This window comes from Tursiops truncatus, chromosome X (assembly GCF_011762595.2).
Source record: "Tursiops truncatus isolate mTurTru1 chromosome X, mTurTru1.mat.Y, whole genome shotgun sequence".
NCBI classification, from domain to species: domain Eukaryota; kingdom Metazoa; phylum Chordata; class Mammalia; order Artiodactyla; family Delphinidae; genus Tursiops; species Tursiops truncatus.
The window spans coordinates 105,487,166-105,511,796 of NC_047055.1; the positions used below are offsets into that span (position 1 = coordinate 105,487,166).

Consider the following 24,631-nt stretch of genomic DNA (forward strand, 5'->3'; position numbering starts at 1 on the left):
CAAGAATGGAGAAAGCAGAGATATCAACAACTATGTCAAAAAACATTACAATTGGGAGAATTCAGAGAGTAATTTAAACTCTGAAAAATTTAATAATGCCAGGGAATATTATTGATTTCTAGCACAATAAAATAAATCATTTTCATAATATTTTCTTCTGTCATTAATAAAAAGTAAAATTAGGTTTAGTATACCCAGTTATAAAGTAATTGAAAATCAAGAGAATGCACTGAAAATAGCTTATTTCTAGAAAATGTTGAAGACTTAATTATGCAATGAATTCATCAAATAATGTGTTATTTCTAAATTACATAATATAATGTCCTTCTAAAACAAATATAATAATTTAAAATAGATGCATAGTATAAAACATAAGACAAAGATAAAATGTATTTACCTGCTTTATCTTTTAAGGATATAAAATATGCACAACTCAAGTTTCACCTTTTATCCCCTTACCATTTCTGCCTCCAAAAGTAGCCTTTATATTGCAATTGGTATGTACCCATCCCATGCAGGCTTTTAAATTTTTCATAAGCATGAACATACATACAACTATAATAATTGTAGTAAATAAAATTGACATTTATTGAGCATAAATCTGTGAGAAGCACCATTCTATGTACTTTACAAGCATTCATTTATTTAAGCTATGTAAGTAACTCCTTATGAGATAAATTTTATTATTCCTATTTTATTTACTTATTGAAGTATAGTTAGCTTACAATATTATATTAGTTTCAGGTGTACAACATAGTGATTTGATATTTTAATACATTATAAAATGTTCACCACTATGAGTCTGGTTACCGTCTGTCACCACATAAAATATTACAATGTTATTGCCTATATTCCCTAGGCTGTACATTACATCCCCACGACTTATTTATTTTACAACTGGAAGTTTGTACTTCTTAATCCCCTTTACCTATTTCACCCACCATTATTCCTATTTTAAGCATGAGGAAAGTAAGATACAGAGAGGATAAATAGATTTACCCAAGATGACAGGATGTAGTCTCAGGATTTGAACCAGATAGTCTCTATCTAGAGTCTGAAATTTTAACCATTAATTGCACTTATTTTTTAAATTAAAAATTTTATTTTGAGATAATTATAGGTTCATCTGTAGCTATAAGAAACAATATAGAGAGATCCTGTGTCCCCTTTACCCAGTTTTCCCCAATGGTAACACTTGTAGAACATTACTACTCTATGAAACAGGATACTGAAATTAATAAAGTCAAGATACAGAATAATTTTATCACCACAAGGATCCCTCATGATGACTTTTATAGCTACTATCTGCCTGTCCCTGGCCAACTGAAACCACCAGTCTCATCTTCATTTCTATAATTCTGTCATTTCAAGAATGTAATATAAATGGAATAATATAGTTTGTAATATTTAGGGGGATTGCTTTTTGTTAATCAGCATAATTCCCTGGAGATCATCCAGTTGTTTTGCATATCAATATTTCATTCTTTTTCATGCTGAATAGTATTCCATGATATGGATTACCACAGTTTGTTTAACTATTCACCGTTTGAGGGACATCTGGGTTGTTTCTAGTTTTGGTTATTACAAATAAAACTGCTATGAGCAGTTAATTAGTGTACAAACTTTTGTGTAAACATAAGTTTTCACTGCTCTGGGATATATATGGCTGGCTTGTACAGTAATTACATGTTTAGTTTTATAAGAAACTGCCAAACTGTTTTCCAGAATGGCTGCACCATTTTTACATCCCCACCAGCAACCTATGAGTGATCTAATTTCTCCACATCCTCACCAGCATTTGATGTTGTCATTATTTTTTATTTTAGCCATTCTGATAGTTGTGTAGTGATATCTCATTGTGGTTTTAATTTGCATTCCCCTAATGGTTAATGAGGTTGAACATCTTTCCATGTAACTATTTGCCATCCATATATCCTCCTCAGTGAAACATCACTTCATATCTTTTGCCCATTTTATGATTGGATCTATTGGCTTTTCGCTGTTGAGTTTTGCAAGTCTTTATATAGTATATATAGTATGCTAGATATTAGTCCTTTATTGGATAGCTTGTCTTTTCGTCCTCTGAATAGGATATTTCACAGAGCAAAAGTTTTTAATTCTTATGAGACCCAATTTATCAGTCTTTCCTTTTATGGAACATGGTTTTGGTCTATAGTCTAAGAACTCTTATCTAGACCTAGATTCCAAAGATTTTTTCCTATTTTTTCAAAGTTTTATAGTTTTCCTTTAACATTTCAGTATCTGTTTTTAAGTTAATTTTTGTGTAATGTGTGAGGTTTAGGTCAAGATTCTTTGTTGTTCTTATTGTTTTGCCCAGGGATGTCCATTTGCTATAGCACTATTTGTTGAAAAGGTTATGCTTCCTCCATTAAATTCCTTTTGCATATTTGTAAAAAAAAAATCAGTTGAGCATATTATGTGAACTGCCTCTGGGTCCTCTATTCTGTTCCTCTGATAATACAACACTGTCTTGATTACTGTAATTATATAGTAGGAGTTAATATTGGGTAGAAAGATTTCTCTCATTTTATTCTTTTTCATTGTTTTAGCTATTCAAAAGCCTATGCCTTTCCATATAAATTTTACCATAACATTTTCTATATCTACAAAAATCCTTGTTGGGATTTTCATAGTAACCACACCAAACCTATAGATCAATTTGGGGAGAACTGACATTTTTACTATATTGAGTCCTCTAATCCATGAAGACAGTATGTATCCCCATTTATTGAAGTCTTCCTTGGTTTATTTCATTAGTAAGATATTGTAACTATTTTGTGAAGACAATGATCATTTCTCCCCACTGTCTCATCTGAACAACCTCAATATCCATTATGCTGGTCACTCTGCAATCACCATGCTAAGTAAAAACTAAAAGAGCACCTATAGCTGGCTGTTGCTAAAACTCAAAAAGATATCACACTTCATTAAGCTTCACACACACACACACAGACACACACAGACACACACACACACACACACACACACACACACACGGTACACTAAGAAATCTCCAAACACCTATCCGGGGGATCACGGCCATTATGAAACACACAAACACTCTCCCATACACTCAGCAGGGAGGAGACCCTAACAAGGAGGGATCACAGGGGTAACAGTGAGACTGGCATTTTATCTGCCTAGGCATTCTGGCGCTATTGACCAGGATGGATGCAGACTTCTCACAGGAATTTTCAGCATACATATTCTGTACATGATTTGTTAGATTTATACCTAAATATTTCATATTCTTTGTTAATGTAAATGGTATTGTTTTTTTAATTTCATTTTCCACATGCTGATAGCTAATATATAGATATGCAATTGATTTTTATGTGTTAATTTTGTATTCTAAAACATTGCTAATCTCACTTATTAGTTCTAGTTTTTTTGTTTTTTCTTTTGGATTCTTTAATATTTTCAATATAGACAAGGATGTCATCTGCAAATAGTGAAAACTTTATTTCTTCCTTTCTAACCAATCGGTATGCCTTTTATTTATTAATTATCATCATCATCATCATCATGCTTTATTTCAGTGGTCAGAATGCCGAGTTCTATGTTGATTAAGAGTGGTGAGAGTGGGCATCCTTGTCTTGTTCCTGATATTAGGGGGAAAAATAATGTCTTTCACCTTTAAAGATGATGTTAGCTGTAGGTTTTTTGTAGGTGCTCTTTATCAAATTGAAGAAGTTCCACTCTGTTCTCAGTCTGCTGAGAGTTTTCATCATGAATAGATGTTGGATTTTGTCATATGCCTTATGTGTCAATTGGTATCATGATATGATGTTTATTCTTTAGCCTGTTGAATTGTGGATTAAATTCACTTTCAAATGTTGGACCAAAGTAGTTGCATCAACATGCATGTCCATTAATGTTCTTAACCAATACTAGGCCTTTCACACTTTATAGTTTTTGGCCTTCAGAGGGGAGTGAAATTGTATCTAGTTGTATCAATTTGTGTTTTCCAAATTTCTGGTAAGAATATATTTTTATGTTAAATTCAAGTTTCCTATTCTGTGAAATTCCTGTCTGTGTCCTTATCTGTATTAGGTTTTTGTTAACGATTTACAGGAGTTATTTGCTTTGGTACCCCTAACATATATATGATATTTTTGCATATAATATCTGTTGTATATGATATTATACTTCATAAATTCTGCTATAAGTGGCAAATTTTTTCAACATTATATTTCTGAGATTCAGCCATACTGAAACATTTGGCTTAATTTCACCTTTCACATTTTATGAAAATAACACATTCCATACATCCATTATCTTGTTAATAAGTATATACAGTAAGATTGTTTCCATTTTTTTCCATTTTTATGAACATTTTTCTACATGGGTTTTTGGAATATTTGTAAGAGTTCCTCTAGGAGAAAAATTATTGACTTATAGACTAAAGGCATTGTGATAGAGTACTAACATGTCTTCCCAAGATTCTTATCCCCGGTATACACACACTTTCTCCCAGCTTCTCAATAAAACACTAATCTAGGTACTGGTGTGAAGAGATTTTGCAGATGTCAAATAGTCCCAAATCATTTGACCAAGTGTTGTCTTGAAATCAGTCAATTGAGCATGGTATAACTGACTGTGGTCTCTGCAATTTCTACCCCAGGGGTAGTAATTCTAAATTTTTGCCTCCTCATCTTTATTGTATCAGCCATTCCAATTGGTGTATTAGCCTCTAATCTTTCTTTAATAGGAGGTGTTTTGGTTTTCTGATTAATTATGACTGATACACTTTTTCTTGCAGTATTTATCTTTGTTTTTAAAATGTTCATATAATGTCTTATTCTTGCTTGAGATATGATGTGACTGTGTATTTCCATTGCTACAAAAAAAATAATTTCCATTTTCTTTAACTCTCTCTTGTACATCATATGCCATCTATTTTTAAATCGATAGGATACAAACAAAAAACAGCATATTTTTTACAGGTAAAGAAATAAAATGATTGTGAGAAGAATTCACTACATATCACTCCTATTGTTACTAAAATGACATAGTACCTAATGTCAGGGAACATAACACTTTTCTTCACTGAATACCCTTATGTGTATCCTCAAGAATATTGGAAACTGAGAGAACTTGATCCACCTTGCTGGAGTGTATTACATTTAAAGTGTACCTGAGTATTTTTAAAGAAAAGACTGCAAAATTCTTCTATAAAGCAATTCATCTTCGAGTTCCTCCTCCTCCTTCTCTTTCTTCTCCTTCTTTATCTCTTCCCTTCACCTTCACCTTCCCTTTCTTTTTCTTACGTGTCCCATCTTAATTATGCAAATATGAAGAAAGGAGGCGCCTGTTGCCTTGGGAGATGTATATATCTGCAGTATAATTAGCCTAGCAAAGAAGGCTCCTCTTAATATCCCTTGGTTGCAGATTCTGTTTACTGGGAGGAGATGGATAAATGTGCCTGAGAGCCAATGAGTCACATGGGAGGAAAGGATTAAAACTCTTGCAAATCCCTTTGGAGGTCAAACATTATTAAAAACTCACTGATGTTTTGTGATGGTTCTAGGCAAGATCTGCTGACATGAAAGGCCACCAAGCACAAGCTATGTGCTATGTAGAAATGGGTAAAGCAGTTGAAGATCTAGACTCTTTATTAAGAGGACTATTCAACTCAAGAAACAGAAACTGGATTCCTGCTGATATAATCATTCGAGGATGCGAGCATTTGATTTGATTTCAAGTTAAAAAAGCAAATCACACTTAAACTTTAAATAAAGCAGTGCATGTAAAGTACCTCTGTAGTCTCTGACAGTAAGTGGCTACTCAGTAAATAACAGTTATTTATTCTATAACTCCTCCTCTACCCACACTGGGGGGAAGAAATAGAATATGTATCATTTGGTTGGAATTTGCAGATTTCTTTTGGGCTTCTGTTCACTGCAAAGCACAAACTCCCAATTGATCCTCCCTTCATCTCTAGAAAGTCCTCTTACCATTATTATTAACAGCTCTTCTATAAAACTGCCACAATTCAAGTAACTTCGTGTCTTAGACCTCTTTTCTGTCCTTACAACATATGAAGGGACTTCCTGTGGCTGATCAACATTTATTGATCCAAATATTTGCTGTCTTCCAATAGCATTGAATTAAAATTATTCTTAATTATATCAATCCCAAAATTTTAAGATTATCCCATTATAGATGTACTTTATTGAATTTAAATAATCTAATTATCAAAATATTTATATATTAGGATTTCTAAATTCTTTAACACTAATAAATATTAACACTGTGGGAAATATTTCATCTTCTGACGTTGTTTATTAACAAACTCAGTTTGTGTGTGCATCACAGTAGTACACTTAATCAAGCCAAACTATTTTTATCCAAATAGATGGAGAAAATTATTAGGTCAACTCTTTTGCTTAGTAAATCTACACTCATTTCAAAAAATTATTCATGGAGATCCCCACCTTCTATATGCTGCCAATATTATCAATGAAAAAAATAGTGCTATTTTTGAAATGGCAGTTATATAAACTTACCTTTCCACATTTTCTTAAAAGTGACCTACCTTTTAAAGATTCAAGGCATGTATTTTATTTCAAATAGCATGTTTTACTACTGTAACAATTTAATCTACTTGCCTACTCCTTCAAAACTAAAGTTCTTGATTTTTTTAAACTCATCACATTTTTTTACAATCCCTTCTCCCTCTTCATAGACAGCATTCTTGATTTTTAATAGAAATTGCATATATTTAAGGTGTACAACATGATGTCTGATATACAATACATAGTGAAATGATTACTACAGTCAAGTTAATTAACACATCCAGCATTCTTGTTTTTACTTAAAAGCATCACAATTTTCAAAATTGTATTCCTCCACTTGTCATAGAGTAAAAACCTCCTTTTGGCTTAAGTTATGGGTGTTTTCCTATCTCATATTTTGCTCTGGAAATAGAGGAACAACTAACTTTAAATCTAAAACGTATTTATAAATTTACATCAAGAATTTTAAAGTCTTTTTAATAGAATTATGGCATGTTTTATACTGTTTTGTTAACAACCACTTGCAAATAAGAGGCATTTGGCAATTGTTAAACTGAATTATATTCTCCTTATTATCATATGTAGATCTATATCTAAGATGAACCCCAACAAAACATAGCGGCATCTTGGTACACTCAATAGGAATAAATACAATGAAATGTTTGCTCAGGTTATTAGTAAACACATGCTGATTTGTCTCCAGAAAAACTTCAAATGTTGTATTTAAAAAATACTAGAGATATTTTATACTTTAGCTTAAAAAACAAAGACACTAGTGTATTGATAAATGGTAGTTTGTGCAATCACTTCTGATTTGGTATACTGGGGTAGAAATTTTCAGAAAAGTGAGAAATAACTTACTAAAAGTGAGTATGTACTATGTATTTTGTAAAAGTACAGGTAGTTATTATATTGCTGTAGCCCTTCATTATGAAGATAACTATATGTTATTGCAGCCCAGACCATATTCGCAAGTTTGTAAAGAGATACCTAACTAGCTGTGTTCACAAAACTGCTACAAACCAAACACTCACAGCATTTCATTTCATTCTCAGTGCCAAATCAAAGATGAAGTACCTGGATAGGGTATGCCTTTGTACAATTAAATGGGAACATTCAGGATGAAGGAGCAAAATTGCCCAAGTTCACACAGTTTGAATATGTCAGATCAAGAAATAGAACTCACATCTTGTGCGTCCAGAGACATTTCTAAGACTGTTTCTATATGACTGTTGCTTCTAGACTATCTGTATCCAGAACTATGTCCATAGATGATGTTCTCTTCCCCCTTCCTAGATGCCTCTATACACATCCCTTCTTCACCTGTACTGAGCTAATTGGCTTTCATTTGAGGTAGGAAATATGACTCTGACCCTTGACAGATTTAGAACAGATTTTTATTTCTATTCTTGTTTCACAGGGGTGAGATTTATGAATGCTATTTAAATACTTCTTAATTTAAATGTGCTAAAATAATATGAAGTTAGAAACTCTTTAAATGGGTGGTAATTCCAAGTATTCAAACACATTAGGAAATGTAGACGAGGTCATTTTGCAAAGTTAAAAGTGCAAGAACTCAAAGTATCTAATTTAAAAATTAATTTATTCTTGTATCTGTTATGGAATTAGTTCTCCTCTTCCTTTTTTTCCTGTACTATTTTTCTCTCCTCCTCTTACTTCACAGGCATATATTCAGATATCCAGCCCCTGTCAATGAGCCTCCTTAATTGAGCCAGGTGGTCTTGGAGGCAGAATTTCACCAGGAATACTAAAGGTAGTGCTTATGTGGATGCTCTTTAAAGCCCCAGAGGACATTTGGCAATGACTGAAGACGTTTTTGGTGTCATAACTAGAGTACAGGTGCTTCTGTCATCTAGGGGATAAAGACCAGGGCTAAACATCCTTTATGCACAAGACACCCCCCAACACACACACACACACACACACACACACACACACACACACACCCCAAAGAATTATCTGACCCAAAATATCAATAGTGCTGAGACTGAGCAACTCTGACCTAGGTAGGCATGGATCTCATTTTCTACTACGGAAATCTTGTAAAAAGTTTTTTATGATTAACCTCTTAGCAAGCTCTATCTAACTCACTGGCAGAGATTATATTTATGATTGATATGATCTAGTGCACTATCCAGTATAGCAGTCACTAGCCACATGTGATTATTTACATTTAAATTAAATTTGTCATTGAATAAAGTGAAAATTTCAGTTTCTTGGTCATACTAGCCAGATTTTGAGTGCTCGATAACCACATGTGGCTAGAGGTTTCTTTATTAGAACATTTCCATCATTGTAGAAAGTTCTATTGCACAATGCTAATCTAGAGACTCCACATATGAACCACAGTGAAAGTGAAATATCTGATAGACACCATGAATGATATATCATGTGTGTGAAGGAAATGGGGGTGGGAAATGTTATCTATTCTGAAGTTTATATTTTTACTTTTAATGATCAGTCATGTACCTACAACAATATCTAGAGAGGTTAAGGACTGAGCAAGATAACCAAAAATAAAGTAAAATAAAAATAAATTTTTCTTGAGAACGATTGAGGCCATGCTCTAGAATTTTAACTATACACATATAATATGCAAATATGTGTTCAACAGCCTATACGATGGGTTTTAAACATTGATTTCCATTTCTTTTTCAATCAATGAAATAGGATAATAGTTAAGCAACTGTTTTCCTCTTCTGTGTCAAAAGCTGCCTTGGGCCTACCTCACACTATTTGCACTGGGATATATGTCTCTGCTTCATAGCTCTGATTGTGTAAACCTTACTGGGTTTGCTAAGAACAGACTGTAATCATAAAGTCTGTGTAATTTCCCTCTGAAAAATTATTGCATTCCTCTCATATGTTTGGTTTAACCCAGATTGTGGTCCTTAGTATAGCTGCAATATCTGATCTTATTCCACATAAAATTAGAAGGAAACAGAATTCTCTATGCTTTAAAAGAAAAATTGCACCAGATCGGTTCAACAGCCAAAGGAAAACATATTCAAGACTATTGCAATAGGGGAGAGAGATATAACTCAGCTTCACTGAAACAAAAAGCAGGAAAATTTTAAAGGCTGAGGTGAGCTAATGGAAAAATACTGGAGGATGTTGGAGGGAAGTGTGTCAGTGTGATTAGGCTATCTGTGTTTGCTAACTGGTGCTTATTTAAGTTAGTCTTCAACTATCACAGAGTCTGGGAAACATTTCTGATAATTACATTTCAAAGGGATGGCTCCCAGGTCTTTGAAAAAGACATTCCTAGGTTGTAGAAGACTTACATCTCAAAGAGACAGAGAAAAAATATTATCATTGCCAGTTTTCTTAAATAAATGTTCTACAAAAAGGAAGTCAGGGGTCTGTAGTTAGGAAGAAGCCTGGCTAAAGTTTAGTCAAGCTGAGGGGAATGTTAAGGCTGTCTTGGTCAGTGCACAATGAACTGCGACATTTTAACCCTAAGTTGCTGGGAAGAATAATTACTGATTTGAGTTTAGGTCAGAAAATGGAATCTTCCATTGAGCAATATCACACCGCCCCTCATACAACACAATTTACACATTTTATCACCCTGAATGAGGACTAAGACAGTGCTATTTAGTTTTGTTTTGTTTTCAGGTAAGCAGCTTCAAGAAAACCAGTACTGAGTAATGGAAGGAAGAAAGAGTCTGAAACAGTAAGGGCAATTGTACCTAATTATCAACTTGATGACAAATTGAAATTATAATGGAGTTAATCACAGTTAAGGCATACAAAACTGGAGTTGGGCAGCCATTAAGGATCTGGTTTCAGACACATCTTTGCACCACTGAGAACTTGAATTTTCTTTGAACTCTACCAGAACCAAGGACATCACCAGCCAGCTGCAACCTTATGGTCTCAAGGTTGCTTGTAACTAAGCAACCATTTCGGACCCCAACCAACCATTACTTAACAAGCACCCTTACTTCTTGCCAGCTCCAATTATAATTCTTGATAAACAACTTACGTAAATAACTGTAACCTTGAGGATTTTGCCTTTATCAGCCTCCCCCATGTTGTAGTCGGGCGGAACACAATTCAAGTGCTTCTTGAAGCTGTGTCTCCCAAGGTGCAGTACTAACAAACCCGAAATAAACACTAAAAAGAAAAAAAATCCAATCAGTTCTCTATTTCTGAAATTTTGTTTAACAAGCTGAACCGAATTAGGACACAAAATTCATTCATTTTCAGAGTTTCTAAGACTATCTTCTAAGTCCATAGCTATACTATAGTGAATCAGATTTGAGGACAAAGTCTCCATTTCAGAAGCTCACAGAGTAGGAGAGATAAGCTCCTGGCCAATTGGTCATCTCAAAGAGAATTTGCATGGGGCAGACGTGCAGAGTTTCCTGGTTTCTGAGCAATATTTTAATTTTAACCTCATAAGACTATTGTGCTGCTTTTACCCCAAACAGTGTGGGTTCTAACTTCTCCTTCATCTCCAGAATAAGGCAAGTCTCCCAGTCTCATTTGTCCATAACATTGCCTTTGAAAGCATTTATCACAATTGCAAATATTTAATTATTTGTGTAATCACTTAGTTTTAAAATTATCTGCCCTAGTAGCCTGTGAACTCCATGAGAGCATGTATACTCACAGCTTCCTTTTCCATTGCTGTGTCTCTAGCCTCTAGCTTAGCACATGGCCAAGAGTAGGTATTAAATGATTATTTTCAATGTAGTGATATTGTGTGATAAACTCTTTGCTTCTTAAGAAACTTACAGGTAAATTCCTTTTACTCTGCATCAGACTTCTTAAGGAAATTTTCTAAAATGTACTATTTGTTCCTTTAAAAATAATATTGCATATTCAAAACAATTCAGAGCACAATGAAGCATTTCATAAGTTATGAGCACAGATTTGTCTCCATATGTTATATGTCATAATATATATGTTATTAATTTTCAAGATAGAGAGAAACCCAATCTCCTCACATACTTCAAAATAAACATTTTATAGATAAAAGTGGCATAACCGAAGTGAACCATATCAGTTTTTAAAAATGTACAAAGAGTATGTGGCCAGTAGGGTTGGTGTGTATTTCCACTGATGGTCAGAAACAATTTTAGACTAAAAAAATAATGATGTAGTCATGAAAAACAAAGGACACAAATGAGACACAATAAGGGCAATGAGATTATGCTACTTAAATGTAACTCAAATATATTGTATGCCTAATATATCTTAGATACTTCATAAATTGCATTTAACAAAGTAAAATAAATTTTTTGTTGAGGAAATATTACCCTAAGAAGGTTAGCTAGAAAATAGCAACAGAAGCTAAAAGAATGGAAAAATGATAGTTTAAACCTTATCCCTAAAACCTAACTCCAGTATTTAAGTTTGAATTAGATGATTTTCCCCACTGAGATTCTTCATGTATTTAGTAAGCTTGACTGGACTGATTCTAATTCATTTTCATACACAATGAGGCCTGCTCTTTAGAAACTCTACACTATGTAATGTTTCACGTCACCCTTACATTTTTAAATAGTTCACTGCCAACCAACATTTGCTCATAAGGGTTCAATAAAAATGATGAGGATATAAAGAATGAATGATATTTTAACCTTGTTCTTTTCTCTTCCCATTGGGCATATTACATTATCACAGTGTTCAAATCTGCATCAAATCTTATAATCCTGGGTTATTTGTAAATGTTTTAGAGATAGTTGAATTTTTTGGAAAGAACATTTTAAATTAAATTTATGTATTTAATTTTCTGAAAGACAATCAGAGCCTTTTGATCTAAAAATTATTCCTCAAATGTCTTGTAGAAAAAGTGACTCAAGAATAAACTCATGCAGAAAATATTTTCTCATGCAGAAAATATTGCCTGAGCTTTATTGAGATATAACTGACACATTGTGTAAGTTTAAGGTGTACAATGAGATGATTTGATACATTTATATATTGTGAAATGATTACAACAATAAGGTTAGTTAACATATCCTTCACCTCACATAGTTACCATTTTTTAACTATTTTAGATGGCCAATTACTTTTCCAAGTTATATGTCAATATATGTAAAGAGAGAGGTTTTCTCTGAAAAGTCCTACTTTTTGTTTAATATTTCTGTTATATAACATATTGTATTATATGTTGGGGTTAATTTTTTCCAAAACAAAAATGAATGTTTAATACTTTGTTCTTAAAAAATAAAGTATATGATATGTTGATTTTAAATTTTGAAGAAAACTGTGATATTCTTATAAATTAACCAACTACTTTCCCTCCCCCTCTCCCTCTTTTCCAGATGCCTCCCTTATCCAGATGTCTAGGACTTCCAACCAACTTCCAAAGGCTTTACGTTTTTCTCATCTTAAAAAATTTCCCTATTATTTGATTCCTATGATTGTATTTGCTTACTATATACCATTAAGTGTCGATCATGTTGTCTAGGGCTCAGCAAACTACCTCCCCTTGGACAAATCCAGCCCACCACCTGTTTTTGTTAATAAAATTTTATTGGAAGAAAGCCACGCCCGTTCATTTGCATGTTATCTTTGGCTGATTTTATACTACAAGGACAAAGTTGAATAGCTGTAACAAAGATCATATGGCCTGCAGAGCTTAAAGTATTTACTATCTGGCCCTTTGCAGCAAAAGTTTGCTGTCTCCTATCCATTGCCTGATATATAGCAGGTGCTGAATATATACTCATACATTAATTACATTAATAGATGATGGATGGCAAATGATAGGGAGATGCAGGCTTTATGTAAGAGGAGACCACTTCCTTCATTCCGGGTGTTGAGATCCAAATTGGCTTCTGGAGTATGAGTGGGTTTTATTATGGTTAGAGAGAAAGAAAAATGTAACTCTTCACAGAAACAATAAATATTGGGACCAGGTGGTGAAGTGAACTAAAAGATTTAGTTCTTGGCTGTTGTAAAAAACATATAATTTCATATCAGAAGAGTATACGAATATCTGATTGCCTCCAATTCTCAAAAATTGGATGCTCAGTAAGAACACTAAGTGTGGTAGAGTTCACTATTACCTAATTTAAGAAATTTTCATAGCCTATTGTGTTTCTTATCTTGAGGTACTTTCATTGCTACTTCTACCTTTGCTGTGGAACTGTTAACTAGTCAAAAGTGAAAATAAACAGTCAATGAATTTCTTTCTAAAGATTGCTATAAAATACTTACAGTATAAGTTAGGAGTTTGGAATTAACCTATTCACACTACTATATGTAAAACAGATAACAAACAAGAACCTACTGTATAGCACAGGGAACTATATTCAATATTTTGTAATAACCTATGAGGGAAAAGAATCTGAAAAAAATAGATATATATGTATATATAACTGAATCACTTTGCTGTATACCTGAAATTAATATAACATTGTAAATCAACTATACTTCAATAAAAATAAGTAAATAATTTTTTTTAAAAAAATGCTTAAAGTAGAAGAGCTTGTAATATTTAGGGTTTTTAGTTATCGGAGTTATATTACAGTCCTTTGAAATATGGATAAATAAGAGCTGGCTTGAAAAAAAAGTTTAATAGAAATTATGCAGCAGAAATCCAGAGAAGGAGAAAGAATATAGTTTCTTCAGTTAGTGAAACTTGATTTCTTAGATTTCTTAAGTAGTTACTGGACTATGGAATCTCCAGAGAAGTGACTGAACACAAGAAATTTTCACGGTTGATAGAAATACATTTTCTTTGGTCATATACGAAGCAATCTTGAGGATGGGCAAACATACTATATAAAGAGACTGTCAAACGTTGTTGTTTAAATTGTATTGCTTTTGTGGATTTAAAGTGGGTTTATAATTGTATATTATAATATATTTAGTATAAAATAGAATGTATAATTGGATTCTTCAAAATATAGAAATGATATTTATGTCTCATTTCTACTTTCAGAATTCCTTATTTCATTTTTTCCATTTAAATTATCTCTGTCGTGCTGTTTTACATTCTTTTTATCTGCTGTTTTATTTATATTTATATTTGTTTATGAAGATAGAAAAATTCATAATAAAGGATATGGTTGGCAATAAATAAGCTGTGAGACTGCATATTTTGTAACAGAGGAAGCTTGGGACATGAAACAGAAGCCCTGAGCGTTAAACTTTCACTCTCTGTGGACGCAGGGGGCTGCGGCAATACTCCTGAATAAAAGAAGACCTGGCTGTGGAGCTGTGAGGACTTGAAAAATCTGTTTACAAGCATGGTGCCCAATTTGCAAGTTAAAGTGGAATATAGCTGGAAATAAATTTAAGAAGCAAATCCACCTGCCATAAAGAGCACTGCTTTTCAACCAAGAGGCCAAAGAAAAGTAATAGTTGGGAAAGTCCTGATCTTAGAACCAGGCACTTTGAATAAAAATTATTAACACTGGAGAGGGAACTGCCATATAAAATGCTTGTATCAGACCATCTAGTTTGGTGGATGAGGAAATCCGGCATATCTAGTCATGAGGTATTTGCAGGACAAAAAGCAAAATATCAATCCATTGTTAGAATATCTTCCATCCTCCTCCAAATGGTAGAATTCAAGAATGAAAAAGAGACCTTACAAATGAAGAAGAGATGAAATGTCAATAACAGCCTACAAAAGAACTGACTTTTCTTTTCTTTCCTTTTTCTCTTTCTTTTCCCCTTTCTTTCTTTCTCTCTCTCTCTCTTTCTGTTTTTTCATTTATCAATGTTTTATACAATCAACAAGCATTGAGTGGCAATTATAATTTATTGTGATAAACACTGAAGATAAAAAGATAAAAAATAAAGCAATATAGTAAATGGATTAATAGAAATGTGCACATAGTATTATTGGGCACCTAGAGGAAGAATGTAACACCATTTAAGATGAGGAATTCAGGAAAGAAATAACCTCAATATTGAGTCATTGGTATGAGTATGAATATTGAATATTGAGTCATTGGTATGAGTATGAATTGGCTGCAGGAATAGGGACAGGAAAGAAGTGAGGTAGAGATTGAGCAGAAGATATTTTTGGCCATTAGTATGTTATAAGGAAAGTCTTTGAAAAGCAAAACTACACAGTGTATGAAGGAAACAAGTACCATTCTGGGTTATTGAAGCCAGAAATTTGAGGCAGGGAAATGGTCAGTGATAAGAAAAAGGGTCAGGTCATAGAGAGCCTTGTACAAGTCTTTTAGAAATGTTGGAATCCATACTATAAGTAACTAGGACCCATGGAAGCATTTTAAGCAGCTGAATTATTTGAAATATTGCTTTTTAAATAATGTTGGTGGCTTTTTACAGGGTTTCCACATTTTTAGTGGGGGTTACTGAATATTGATTAGTCACCCAAGCAGATTTAGGAAGTTGTAATAGTGAGATGTTAGATTTAAACTTGAAATATTGAAGTTGTTATGAGAATGAATAGAAGGGAGCTTACTAAAAATATTTAGAGGGTAAAACTGACAGACTATTATAACGAATTTGATGTCAGGGTTGAGAGAAAAAAGAGATTTAAAAATGATACCTAGCTGGAATGGTTGGGTGGATGGTGGTATAACTAAGTAAGATATAAAATAATCTAGAAGGAAATAAAAATCTGGTGGAGGAAAGAATAGTGCAGTATTCTTATATGCTATATTTAAGGTGTCTGCAGACAGCTGGATTTAGTGTATAACTCCAGCAGAGATCTGGACAGCATAATGGTAAGGAGGAGACAATGACAATGACTGGGATCTCACATATAGAGCAGTGGGTGAAAGGTAGACCATTACAAATTTTCAAGGTTGACAGATATATCCAGATTTGGAAAAACAATGGGTGAAGAATGGGAACCAATATTAGAGGCATAGGTTCAAGGAAGTAGATCATTGAAATAAGGAAACAAAACATTTGCGGCAATGTGTAGGTCAATCCAGGCTAGCTCCATCATGTCATGCTCTGTCCACTCCTAACCAAAACTTGGCTGACTCAGATGGAAGGTCCACTTTTCATTTCATTTCTCTTTACTTTCTCACTTCCATCTTGAATTTAATTCTTTGCTATATTCCTTTTGGGTTCCAAAAAAGCTCCAGATTTGAGCATTTTCATGCTTCCTCTCCCATAGGCTCAACTTTCCCCGTCCCCACACCCTTGTATGTATGCTTTTCAAAATCATGCCAGTATCCTGGCAGTCTCATTGTAAGGTGATTTTGTTATTGCTTTTGTTGTTGCTTACTTGCCTTCACCGTATTTGTGCCAAACAGTGTGATGGATGTTGAAGAAAGCAAAAATAAGAGGATGTTAATTCCAGTTCTTTGGGGGTTTGTAATCTAGGTATTAAGATATGCTTAAAAATCACTATCATTTGCTGTAGGAATTAGAGTGAGGTAAGCAAAAAAAAAATGTAATATAATATGATCCCAGTATTTTTAGTTTCCTTCCTTTTTCCCACTTTAGAAGTGTTAAAACTGAAACCCAGAAAGCTGATCTTGACTTTCCCAAGATCACGGTACTGGCTAATGTTTAAATGAATAGTTCTTTGGTGAACAAATGGATATTGTGGGGGCTGAAGATTCAGATTTAGGGGTTGACTGCAGGATTAACTATGCCCGCACAAAGTGCACGTTATCATAGGGAGCTATCTATTTAACTGTGTTTCTAGAAAAGGCATATTACTTAATGGAAAATTCAAAATACATGACATGTTCATTTCCATTCAGTATATCTTGCTACAATAATTCCATGTGCTTAGTAAAAAGAAAGAAAGCTCTCTAAAAACAGCAGGCCACAGTCTTTCCTTGTTGAAAACCTTACTCTTCTTTGTCATATTGGCTGATGTTCAGCTGCACACAAAGAAGCAGGTTGTTCCTGCTGGGCTTCACAAGGAGGAGGTGACAGAAGCCCAGGTACGAGCTCATAGCCATGGTCCCCGACATGGTAGGGTACAGCAGTCCCTCCATTCTGCACAGAGCCACATGTTAATTGTATATCTGTTGAAATGCTGCTCCCTCCAATCCTGATCTACAGAACACTGTGATGAGAGCTCTAGGGAAGCCCTGTTCCAGAACCAAGGAATTTTTATGGCAGTGATATAGGAAGATGAAAACATCTCATCCACAACTTCCATTAAGTTGGCTACAGTAACCAGGCCAGGGGACCTAGGCTCCTGGTGGGAGAACTCACAGATCTTTGTGGCATGCCTATAAATGTCCAGATAGCCATCATGGATCCCCAGAGAGAGTTACTATCTTCCTGGCTACCAAGCAGATGGCACCATCCTCAAAGGCTTTTAAGTACTTGAGTCAGGACACTAAAATACGCTGTAATTGGCTGTTAAGTATAGCAATGGAAGGACATATTTGGAAGACACAGTCAGCTAGATATTGGTTCATAATTATTTGTTCTGGAAGATTCATTGTGCTGGCAAAGGTCAGGATCACAAACCGGGCCTCCTTGTGATTGGGCCAAAGAAATTGTATACTATATCTTATTTTGACTCCACAGTTTGAATTCATCCACAAGCAGCAAGACAGTCTCCAGAGATGGTTCAAAGCTATGTGATAGCAGTTTTACTATGAACTACATATGTTGGCCTTTACACATTGGAATAAGAAGCTTCTCTAGAGGAAGGTTTCTGAACCCTGGCACTATTAACGTTTTGGGTTGAATAATTATTTGTTGTTGGGAAACTGTCTTGTGCACTGTAGAATGTTTAGTAAGGTCATGATCTCTGCCTACTAGATGCCAGCAGTAACACCTCATCAGTTCTGACAACCAAAAATGTCTCCAGATATTTCCAAATGTCCCCTGGTGGAAACCACTGCTCTAGAATTTTATTGGTAAATATATTCGTATGGCTATGTTTTGTTTTTTCATTAAATCAACTCACACTTTAAGTTATTTAATAGATTTTATAATACTGATATTTAAAAAATGTTTTTGATTGTCTATTTACATAATAATTATTTATCCAAATTTAGCAAAAATATAAGTAAGAATTCCATGGATACCAACTTTAACCAAAATTCTTTGTCTAGAGAGGAAGGTATGAGCAAACACAGAAGGACCCAGGTAACAGCAGTGGCATTATGTAAAGAAGTGTGTGTTGTTACATATGTAACCATCACTAAAGTACTGTAGAAGAACAGAAACCATTCAAAATTTACTAATTTTAGCATGACTTTGAAAACTACTTAGTCTTTTAGAAATGTTGGAATTTTTTAAGACTGGAATTTACGAGTATCACCTTAACATTTTTCTTCTGCTTTCCTTTAATTTCTCATATACGTAGTGTCATTTCTTAATGGTGACAGAGGCTTTTGGTACCAACAAGCTTTTTACCAGGGAGTAGTATGTTTTTTTCTGCAAGATAACCAGCCTATGTTTTGGCATTAGAATTTTCTAAAAATAATAAATATCTCACTTTTTCCCTCAAAGATTATCCCAATCCTAAATAAAATTAATTTAGTAAGATGCTTAACATTTAAATGGCAATGGTCTTCAGAGCTGTTTCATTGGATAATTTTTCACTAGGATTTTTTTCAGAATCTCTGGTATCAGAGAAAGCTTATAGTAAAGGAACAGATAATTTTATTTTTAAAATATGCTTTAAAATTACTTAAGCCTTCGGTGGGAATGTAAAGTGATACAGCCACTATGGAGAACAGTATGGAAGTTCCTTAAAAAACTAAAAATAGAACTACCATACGACCCAGCAATCCCACTACTGGGCATATAACCTGAGAAAACCATAAGTCAAAATGAGTCATGTACCACAATGTTCATTGCAGCTCTATTTACAATAGCCAGGACATGGAAGCTACCTAAGTGTCCATCAACAGATGAATGGATAAAGAAGATGTGGCACATGTACACAATGGAATATAACTCAGCCAGTAAAAGGAACAAAATTGAGTTATTTGTAGTGAGGTGGATGGACCTAGAGTCTGTCATACAGAGTGAAGTAAGTCAGAAAGAGAAAAATAAATACCGTATGCTAACACATATATATGGAAATCTAAAAAAAAAAATGGTTATGAAGAACCTAGGGGCAGGACGGGAATAAAGACGCAGACCTACTAGAGAATGGACTTGAGGACATGGGGAGGGGGAAGGGTAAGCTGGGACAAAGTGAGAGAGTGCTATGGACATATATACACTACCAAACGTAAAATAGATAGCTAGTGGGAAGCAGCCGCATAGCACAGGGAGATCAGCTCAGTGCTTCGTGACCACCTAGAGGGGTGGGATAGGGAGGGTGGGAGGGAGACGCAAGAGGGAGGGGATATGGGGATATATGTATAGGTATAGCTGATTCACTTTGTTATACAGCAGAAACTAACACACCATTGTAAAGCAATTATACTCCTATCAAGATGTTAAAAAAAAAGATACACTTATGCTGCAACCAGGAAACATACTACTAGCTATTTACCCAAGTTATATGCAAACATGTATGTTTGCACAAAGCCTTTTACAAGAATGTACATAGAGCTTTATTCATAAAATCCAAAACTGGAAACACAGCTCAAGTGTTGATCAATAGAAGAATAAATAAAGTGTAGTATATTCATATAATGAACTACTTAGGACTACAAAGTAGCAAGTTCCTTGCACAGAAAGTGACATGGATGAATGTCAAAAACATGCTGAGTGAAAAAAGCCTCACACAAAAGAGTACATAGTGTATAAACAAATCATAGAAAGTCCTAGAACAAGCAGAGAAAAATTAATTTATGGTTGAAAAAAGTCAGAATAGTGGTTACCTCTGAAAGCAGGGATGAAGTGAAAATGGACTGGAAAGGAACATTTGAAAACTTTTCTGGGGTGATGACAACATTCTATATTGTGATAGGAGTTTGGGTTATTTGTCAAAATTCATCAAAATGCCTGCTTAAGCTCATGCAGCTCAATATGAAAAAAAACAAACAACCCAATCCAAAAATGGGCAGAAGGCCTAAATAGACATTTCTCCAAAGAAGATATACAGACTGCCAACAGACACATGAAAGAATGCTCAACATCATTAATCATTAGAGAAATGCAAATCAAAACTACAATGAGGTATCATCTCACACCAGTCAGAATGGCCATCATCAAAAATCTAGAAACAATAAATGCTGGAGAGGGTGTGGAGAAAAGAGAACCCTCTTGCACTGCTGGTGGGAATGTAAACTGATACAGCCACTATGGAGAACAGTATGGACGTTCATGAAAAAACTAAAAATAGAACTACCATACGACCCAGCAATCCCACTACTGGGCATATAACCTGAGAAAACCATAATTCAAAAAGAGTCATGTACCACAATGATCATTGCAGCTCTATTTACAATAGCCAGGACATGGAAGCAACCTAAATGTCCATCAACAGATGAATGGATGAAGAAGATGTGGCACATATATACAATGGAATATTACTCAGCCATAAAAAGGAACAAAACTGAGGTATTTGTAGTGAGGTGGATGGACCTAGAGACTGTCATACAGAGTGAAGTAAGTCAGAAAGAGAAAAACAAATACCATATGATAACACATATGTATGGAATCTAAAAAAAAAAAATGGTCATGAAGAACCTAGGGGCAAGACGGGAATAAAGATGTAGACCTACTAGAGAATGGACTTGAGGATACGGGGAGGGGGAAGGGTAAGCTGGGATGACGTGAGAGAGTGGCATGGACATATATACACTACTAAATGTAAAATCAATAGCTAGTGGGAAGCAGCCGCATAGCACAGGAAAATCAGCTCGGTGCTTTGTGACCACCTAGAGAGGTGGGATAGGGAGGGTGGGAGGGAGGGAGACGCAAGAGGGAAGAAATATGGGGACATATGTATATGTATAACTGATTCACTATGTTATAAAGCAGAAACTAACACACCACTGTAAAGCAATTATACTCCAATAAAGATGTTAAAAAAAAATGCCTGCTTAAAATTTGTACATATTGTTATAAGTAGATTTTACCTCAAATTAAAAAAAAACTGTAAAAAAATACTGACCTCTAGCTTATGAGTTGCATACTAAAATGTTTATCACAAGTATACTGATGTGTGCAAATTATGATAAAATGCCTACAAAAAATACGATGGGTAGAAGGATAGCTAGACAAAGAAACGTGATAAAACAGGTAGAGCAAAATGTTGTGTCGAGTATTGATGTTGGGTATATGAATGTTCACTGTAAAATTCTTTCACATTTTCTGCACACTGGAGATATTCTATAATATATTATATATATATTTATATATATATTTAACACCAGAAAGTGGCAACAACATTTTCTCTGGCTTTCTGACTAGATCTGTGTTACCCACCATTTCTGCAGAGGCAGGAACACTGAAATCGTCAGTACGATGGAAGATTCCTGAGGAGGCTCTGAGGTAGCAACTACAAATGCTCTAGAAGGCAAAAGAGAAAAAGAAGGAAAAAATATTATTCAAAATGAGACTCTTAATCAAATGCAAAACATGAATAAATGGTTTTTTACAAAAGAAAACCATCAAAATTCACCATTGAAAATATTAGTGCAATAAATCCCATGAAGGAGGCTGCACAGCCCTAATGAAATATAATCAGGTACTCTAGATGGTGTTAACTGCTTCTAAGAAAAAGAAAGTATAATTAAAACATCAAATTGTCATTTTACAGCATAACATTTCCCTGATGGGACTTTGGATTGGTACATGCTATTTTAAGTATATAAAGAAAGGTGCCAGAGAAACAAATATATCCAATTATGACTTGGTCTTGGAATGCTCAGAAACAATTCAACTCAATGTATTAAATTAATGCATGCACTCATTCATTCAACAAATGTTTATTAAACACTTAGAACAATCCAGGTACTATCTCTGTAAAAAACAGCTAATTACAAGGCCCATGAAGAGTATACTTTTGACCTTTTTTTTAGTGTTATTGATATAACTGACATACATCACTGTATAAGTTTAAGGTGTACAGCATAATGGTGTATATAGTGAAATGATTACCACGGTAAGTTTAGTTAACATAACTCTTCTCATATATACACAATAAAAAGGAAAAGCAAAAAAGAAAAGAAAAAATATTTTCTTCTTGTGATGAGAACTCTTAGCTCCTCAGGGTTTACTCTCTTAAGAACTTCATCTTTACCTCTAAAGCATTAAGGGATGACAAGGGTAAGCCTAGAAATAAAAGCTATATTGGGCATCCAATATAGCAAAATAATTAGCAAAAATAATGTATGCAAACTACACTTATTAGATGTTCTTTTTCATTTTGTCTCTACTTGAGGCTAACAAGATATTGGGGTGGGCTCCTGGTTGCCAATGAATGCAAAACACATTTTTACTGGGAGACCTTAAGTTGGCTTTCTTATATGTGGTCAGGAAGAATTTTAGGGGTCAAGTATATGATTTCTCAAATACTTAAAAAGCTATTATGTTGACAAAACCCAGAAATTTTATTAACTGAACTGAATTGTATTTAGCTGAATTGTTGGTTAAGAATTCTAATCTATATGTTTGTTGAAAGAGACATGTAATGCTATTTCCTCAATTAGCTTCAATACAGACCTCAGCATATCCACATGTTCTCCCCAAATAATACACACATGTCAAAACTATTATCCATTTATCTATTCAAAAATATTATTGATCAGCAACCATTTTCTCTGCTAAGGTTTCTCTGCTAACTGATAGGAACACACCTGTGGTCAAAATAGATATGATTCCTGACTTCATGGGGCTTATGCTCTTGAGAGGAAGACTGACAATAATTAAAGAGAAAAAAAGCCAAGATAATTATACGATCTTTTCTCTATAATAAATAATGGAGTGCCTATTGAATCTAAGAGCCTCTTACCTTGATTCAGAATTAATCCAGTGGGGGATTTTTGAAGTCCTTAATTTAAAGAAAAGTTTATGTCAACTCAATTGTATTCTTTACATCCTTGATGGAACTTAGTAACGTCATTTTTTTCTAAGCATAATGGACACTGAAATAGTATTTCACTGTGCTTTTAATTTGCATTTTATTGGGGCTTAATTCACATTTCCCCAGTAACTAGTGAGTTTGAACATCATGTTTATTGACTGTTTGAGTTTCTATTCTGTGAACTCTCCCATCTGAGTTTCTATTCTGTGAACTCTCCCATCATGTGGTTTATACTTAATTTTGTTTATGGACTTTTTGTACATTTTAAATTTTTTAATGACAAAGAATTTTTTTCTCATCATGTTCATACACATAAATTTTGACCTTGTCCAATATTCTCAAATCTTACATATACAAACCCAGGTTATCAGTAGACAAAAGGTATTCCAGTCTTTAGAACCTATACATTTTAGAAAGTGGTCAGAGTTTTAAAATTTAAAACAAAACTTTCTACATAGCAAAATTTTATAATTTAGATAGATGGATAGATGACTGATGATAGATAGATAGATTTTTATCAAGTGTAATTGGTTTCAATTTACTCACACAGGGACAGACAATGTGCAGTGTTCGATAGAAGACAAAATGTGGGAGGTTGAAGCTGCTGTTGGAGCAACTATGGAGAGACTTTTTTAAAGAGCAGATATTCCATTATTTGCTTTTACTTTTACATTTCAGCTCTGTAAATCCCCCCATCTGTCCCATATTTCAATAAATTTTGCTACACAACAGCCTTTTGTATGGATAAAGGAAATGAACAGAATTCTATATCTAAGCTAGCATGATGTAGAACAGGGAAAGTGTGAATGACTCTTTAGATCATCATCATCTGGACCGATTTAGAGGGGAAATGGAATTTAGGGTCAGAAGTGAACATGAGAACCCAATCTGAGGAGCTTCACACAAATGGAAATTGGACTTTCTGCATACCACGGAATGGCATCTTGAGCTAATGTTCATTATATTTAAAGGAACAGGGCAATTCCAGATTTGGTTTTCTATGGTTTTCTACTTCCAAGATGAGAGAAGAGAGACCCAAGTAATGCAGCAGAGAAGCTGAGTGTATTAAGGCCATACAAATAAAGATTTTTTTTGTATATAGTTAGGCATCAAACCAATCCTTTCACCTTCTCTTAGTACAGTTTACTTTAATTTAATAAAGTTTTATTGAGAAAAGTGAGGAAATAGGTTGAATTCCACATTTAATTTG

The 24,631-nt window shown here is 34.1% G+C and overlaps 1 pseudogene; it reads right to left on the reverse strand.

The window, feature by feature from the left end:
- LOC117310226 (programmed cell death protein 7 pseudogene) overlaps positions 1-24,631 on the reverse strand; it is a 73,537-nt pseudogene that overhangs the window by 18,637 nt on the left and 30,269 nt on the right.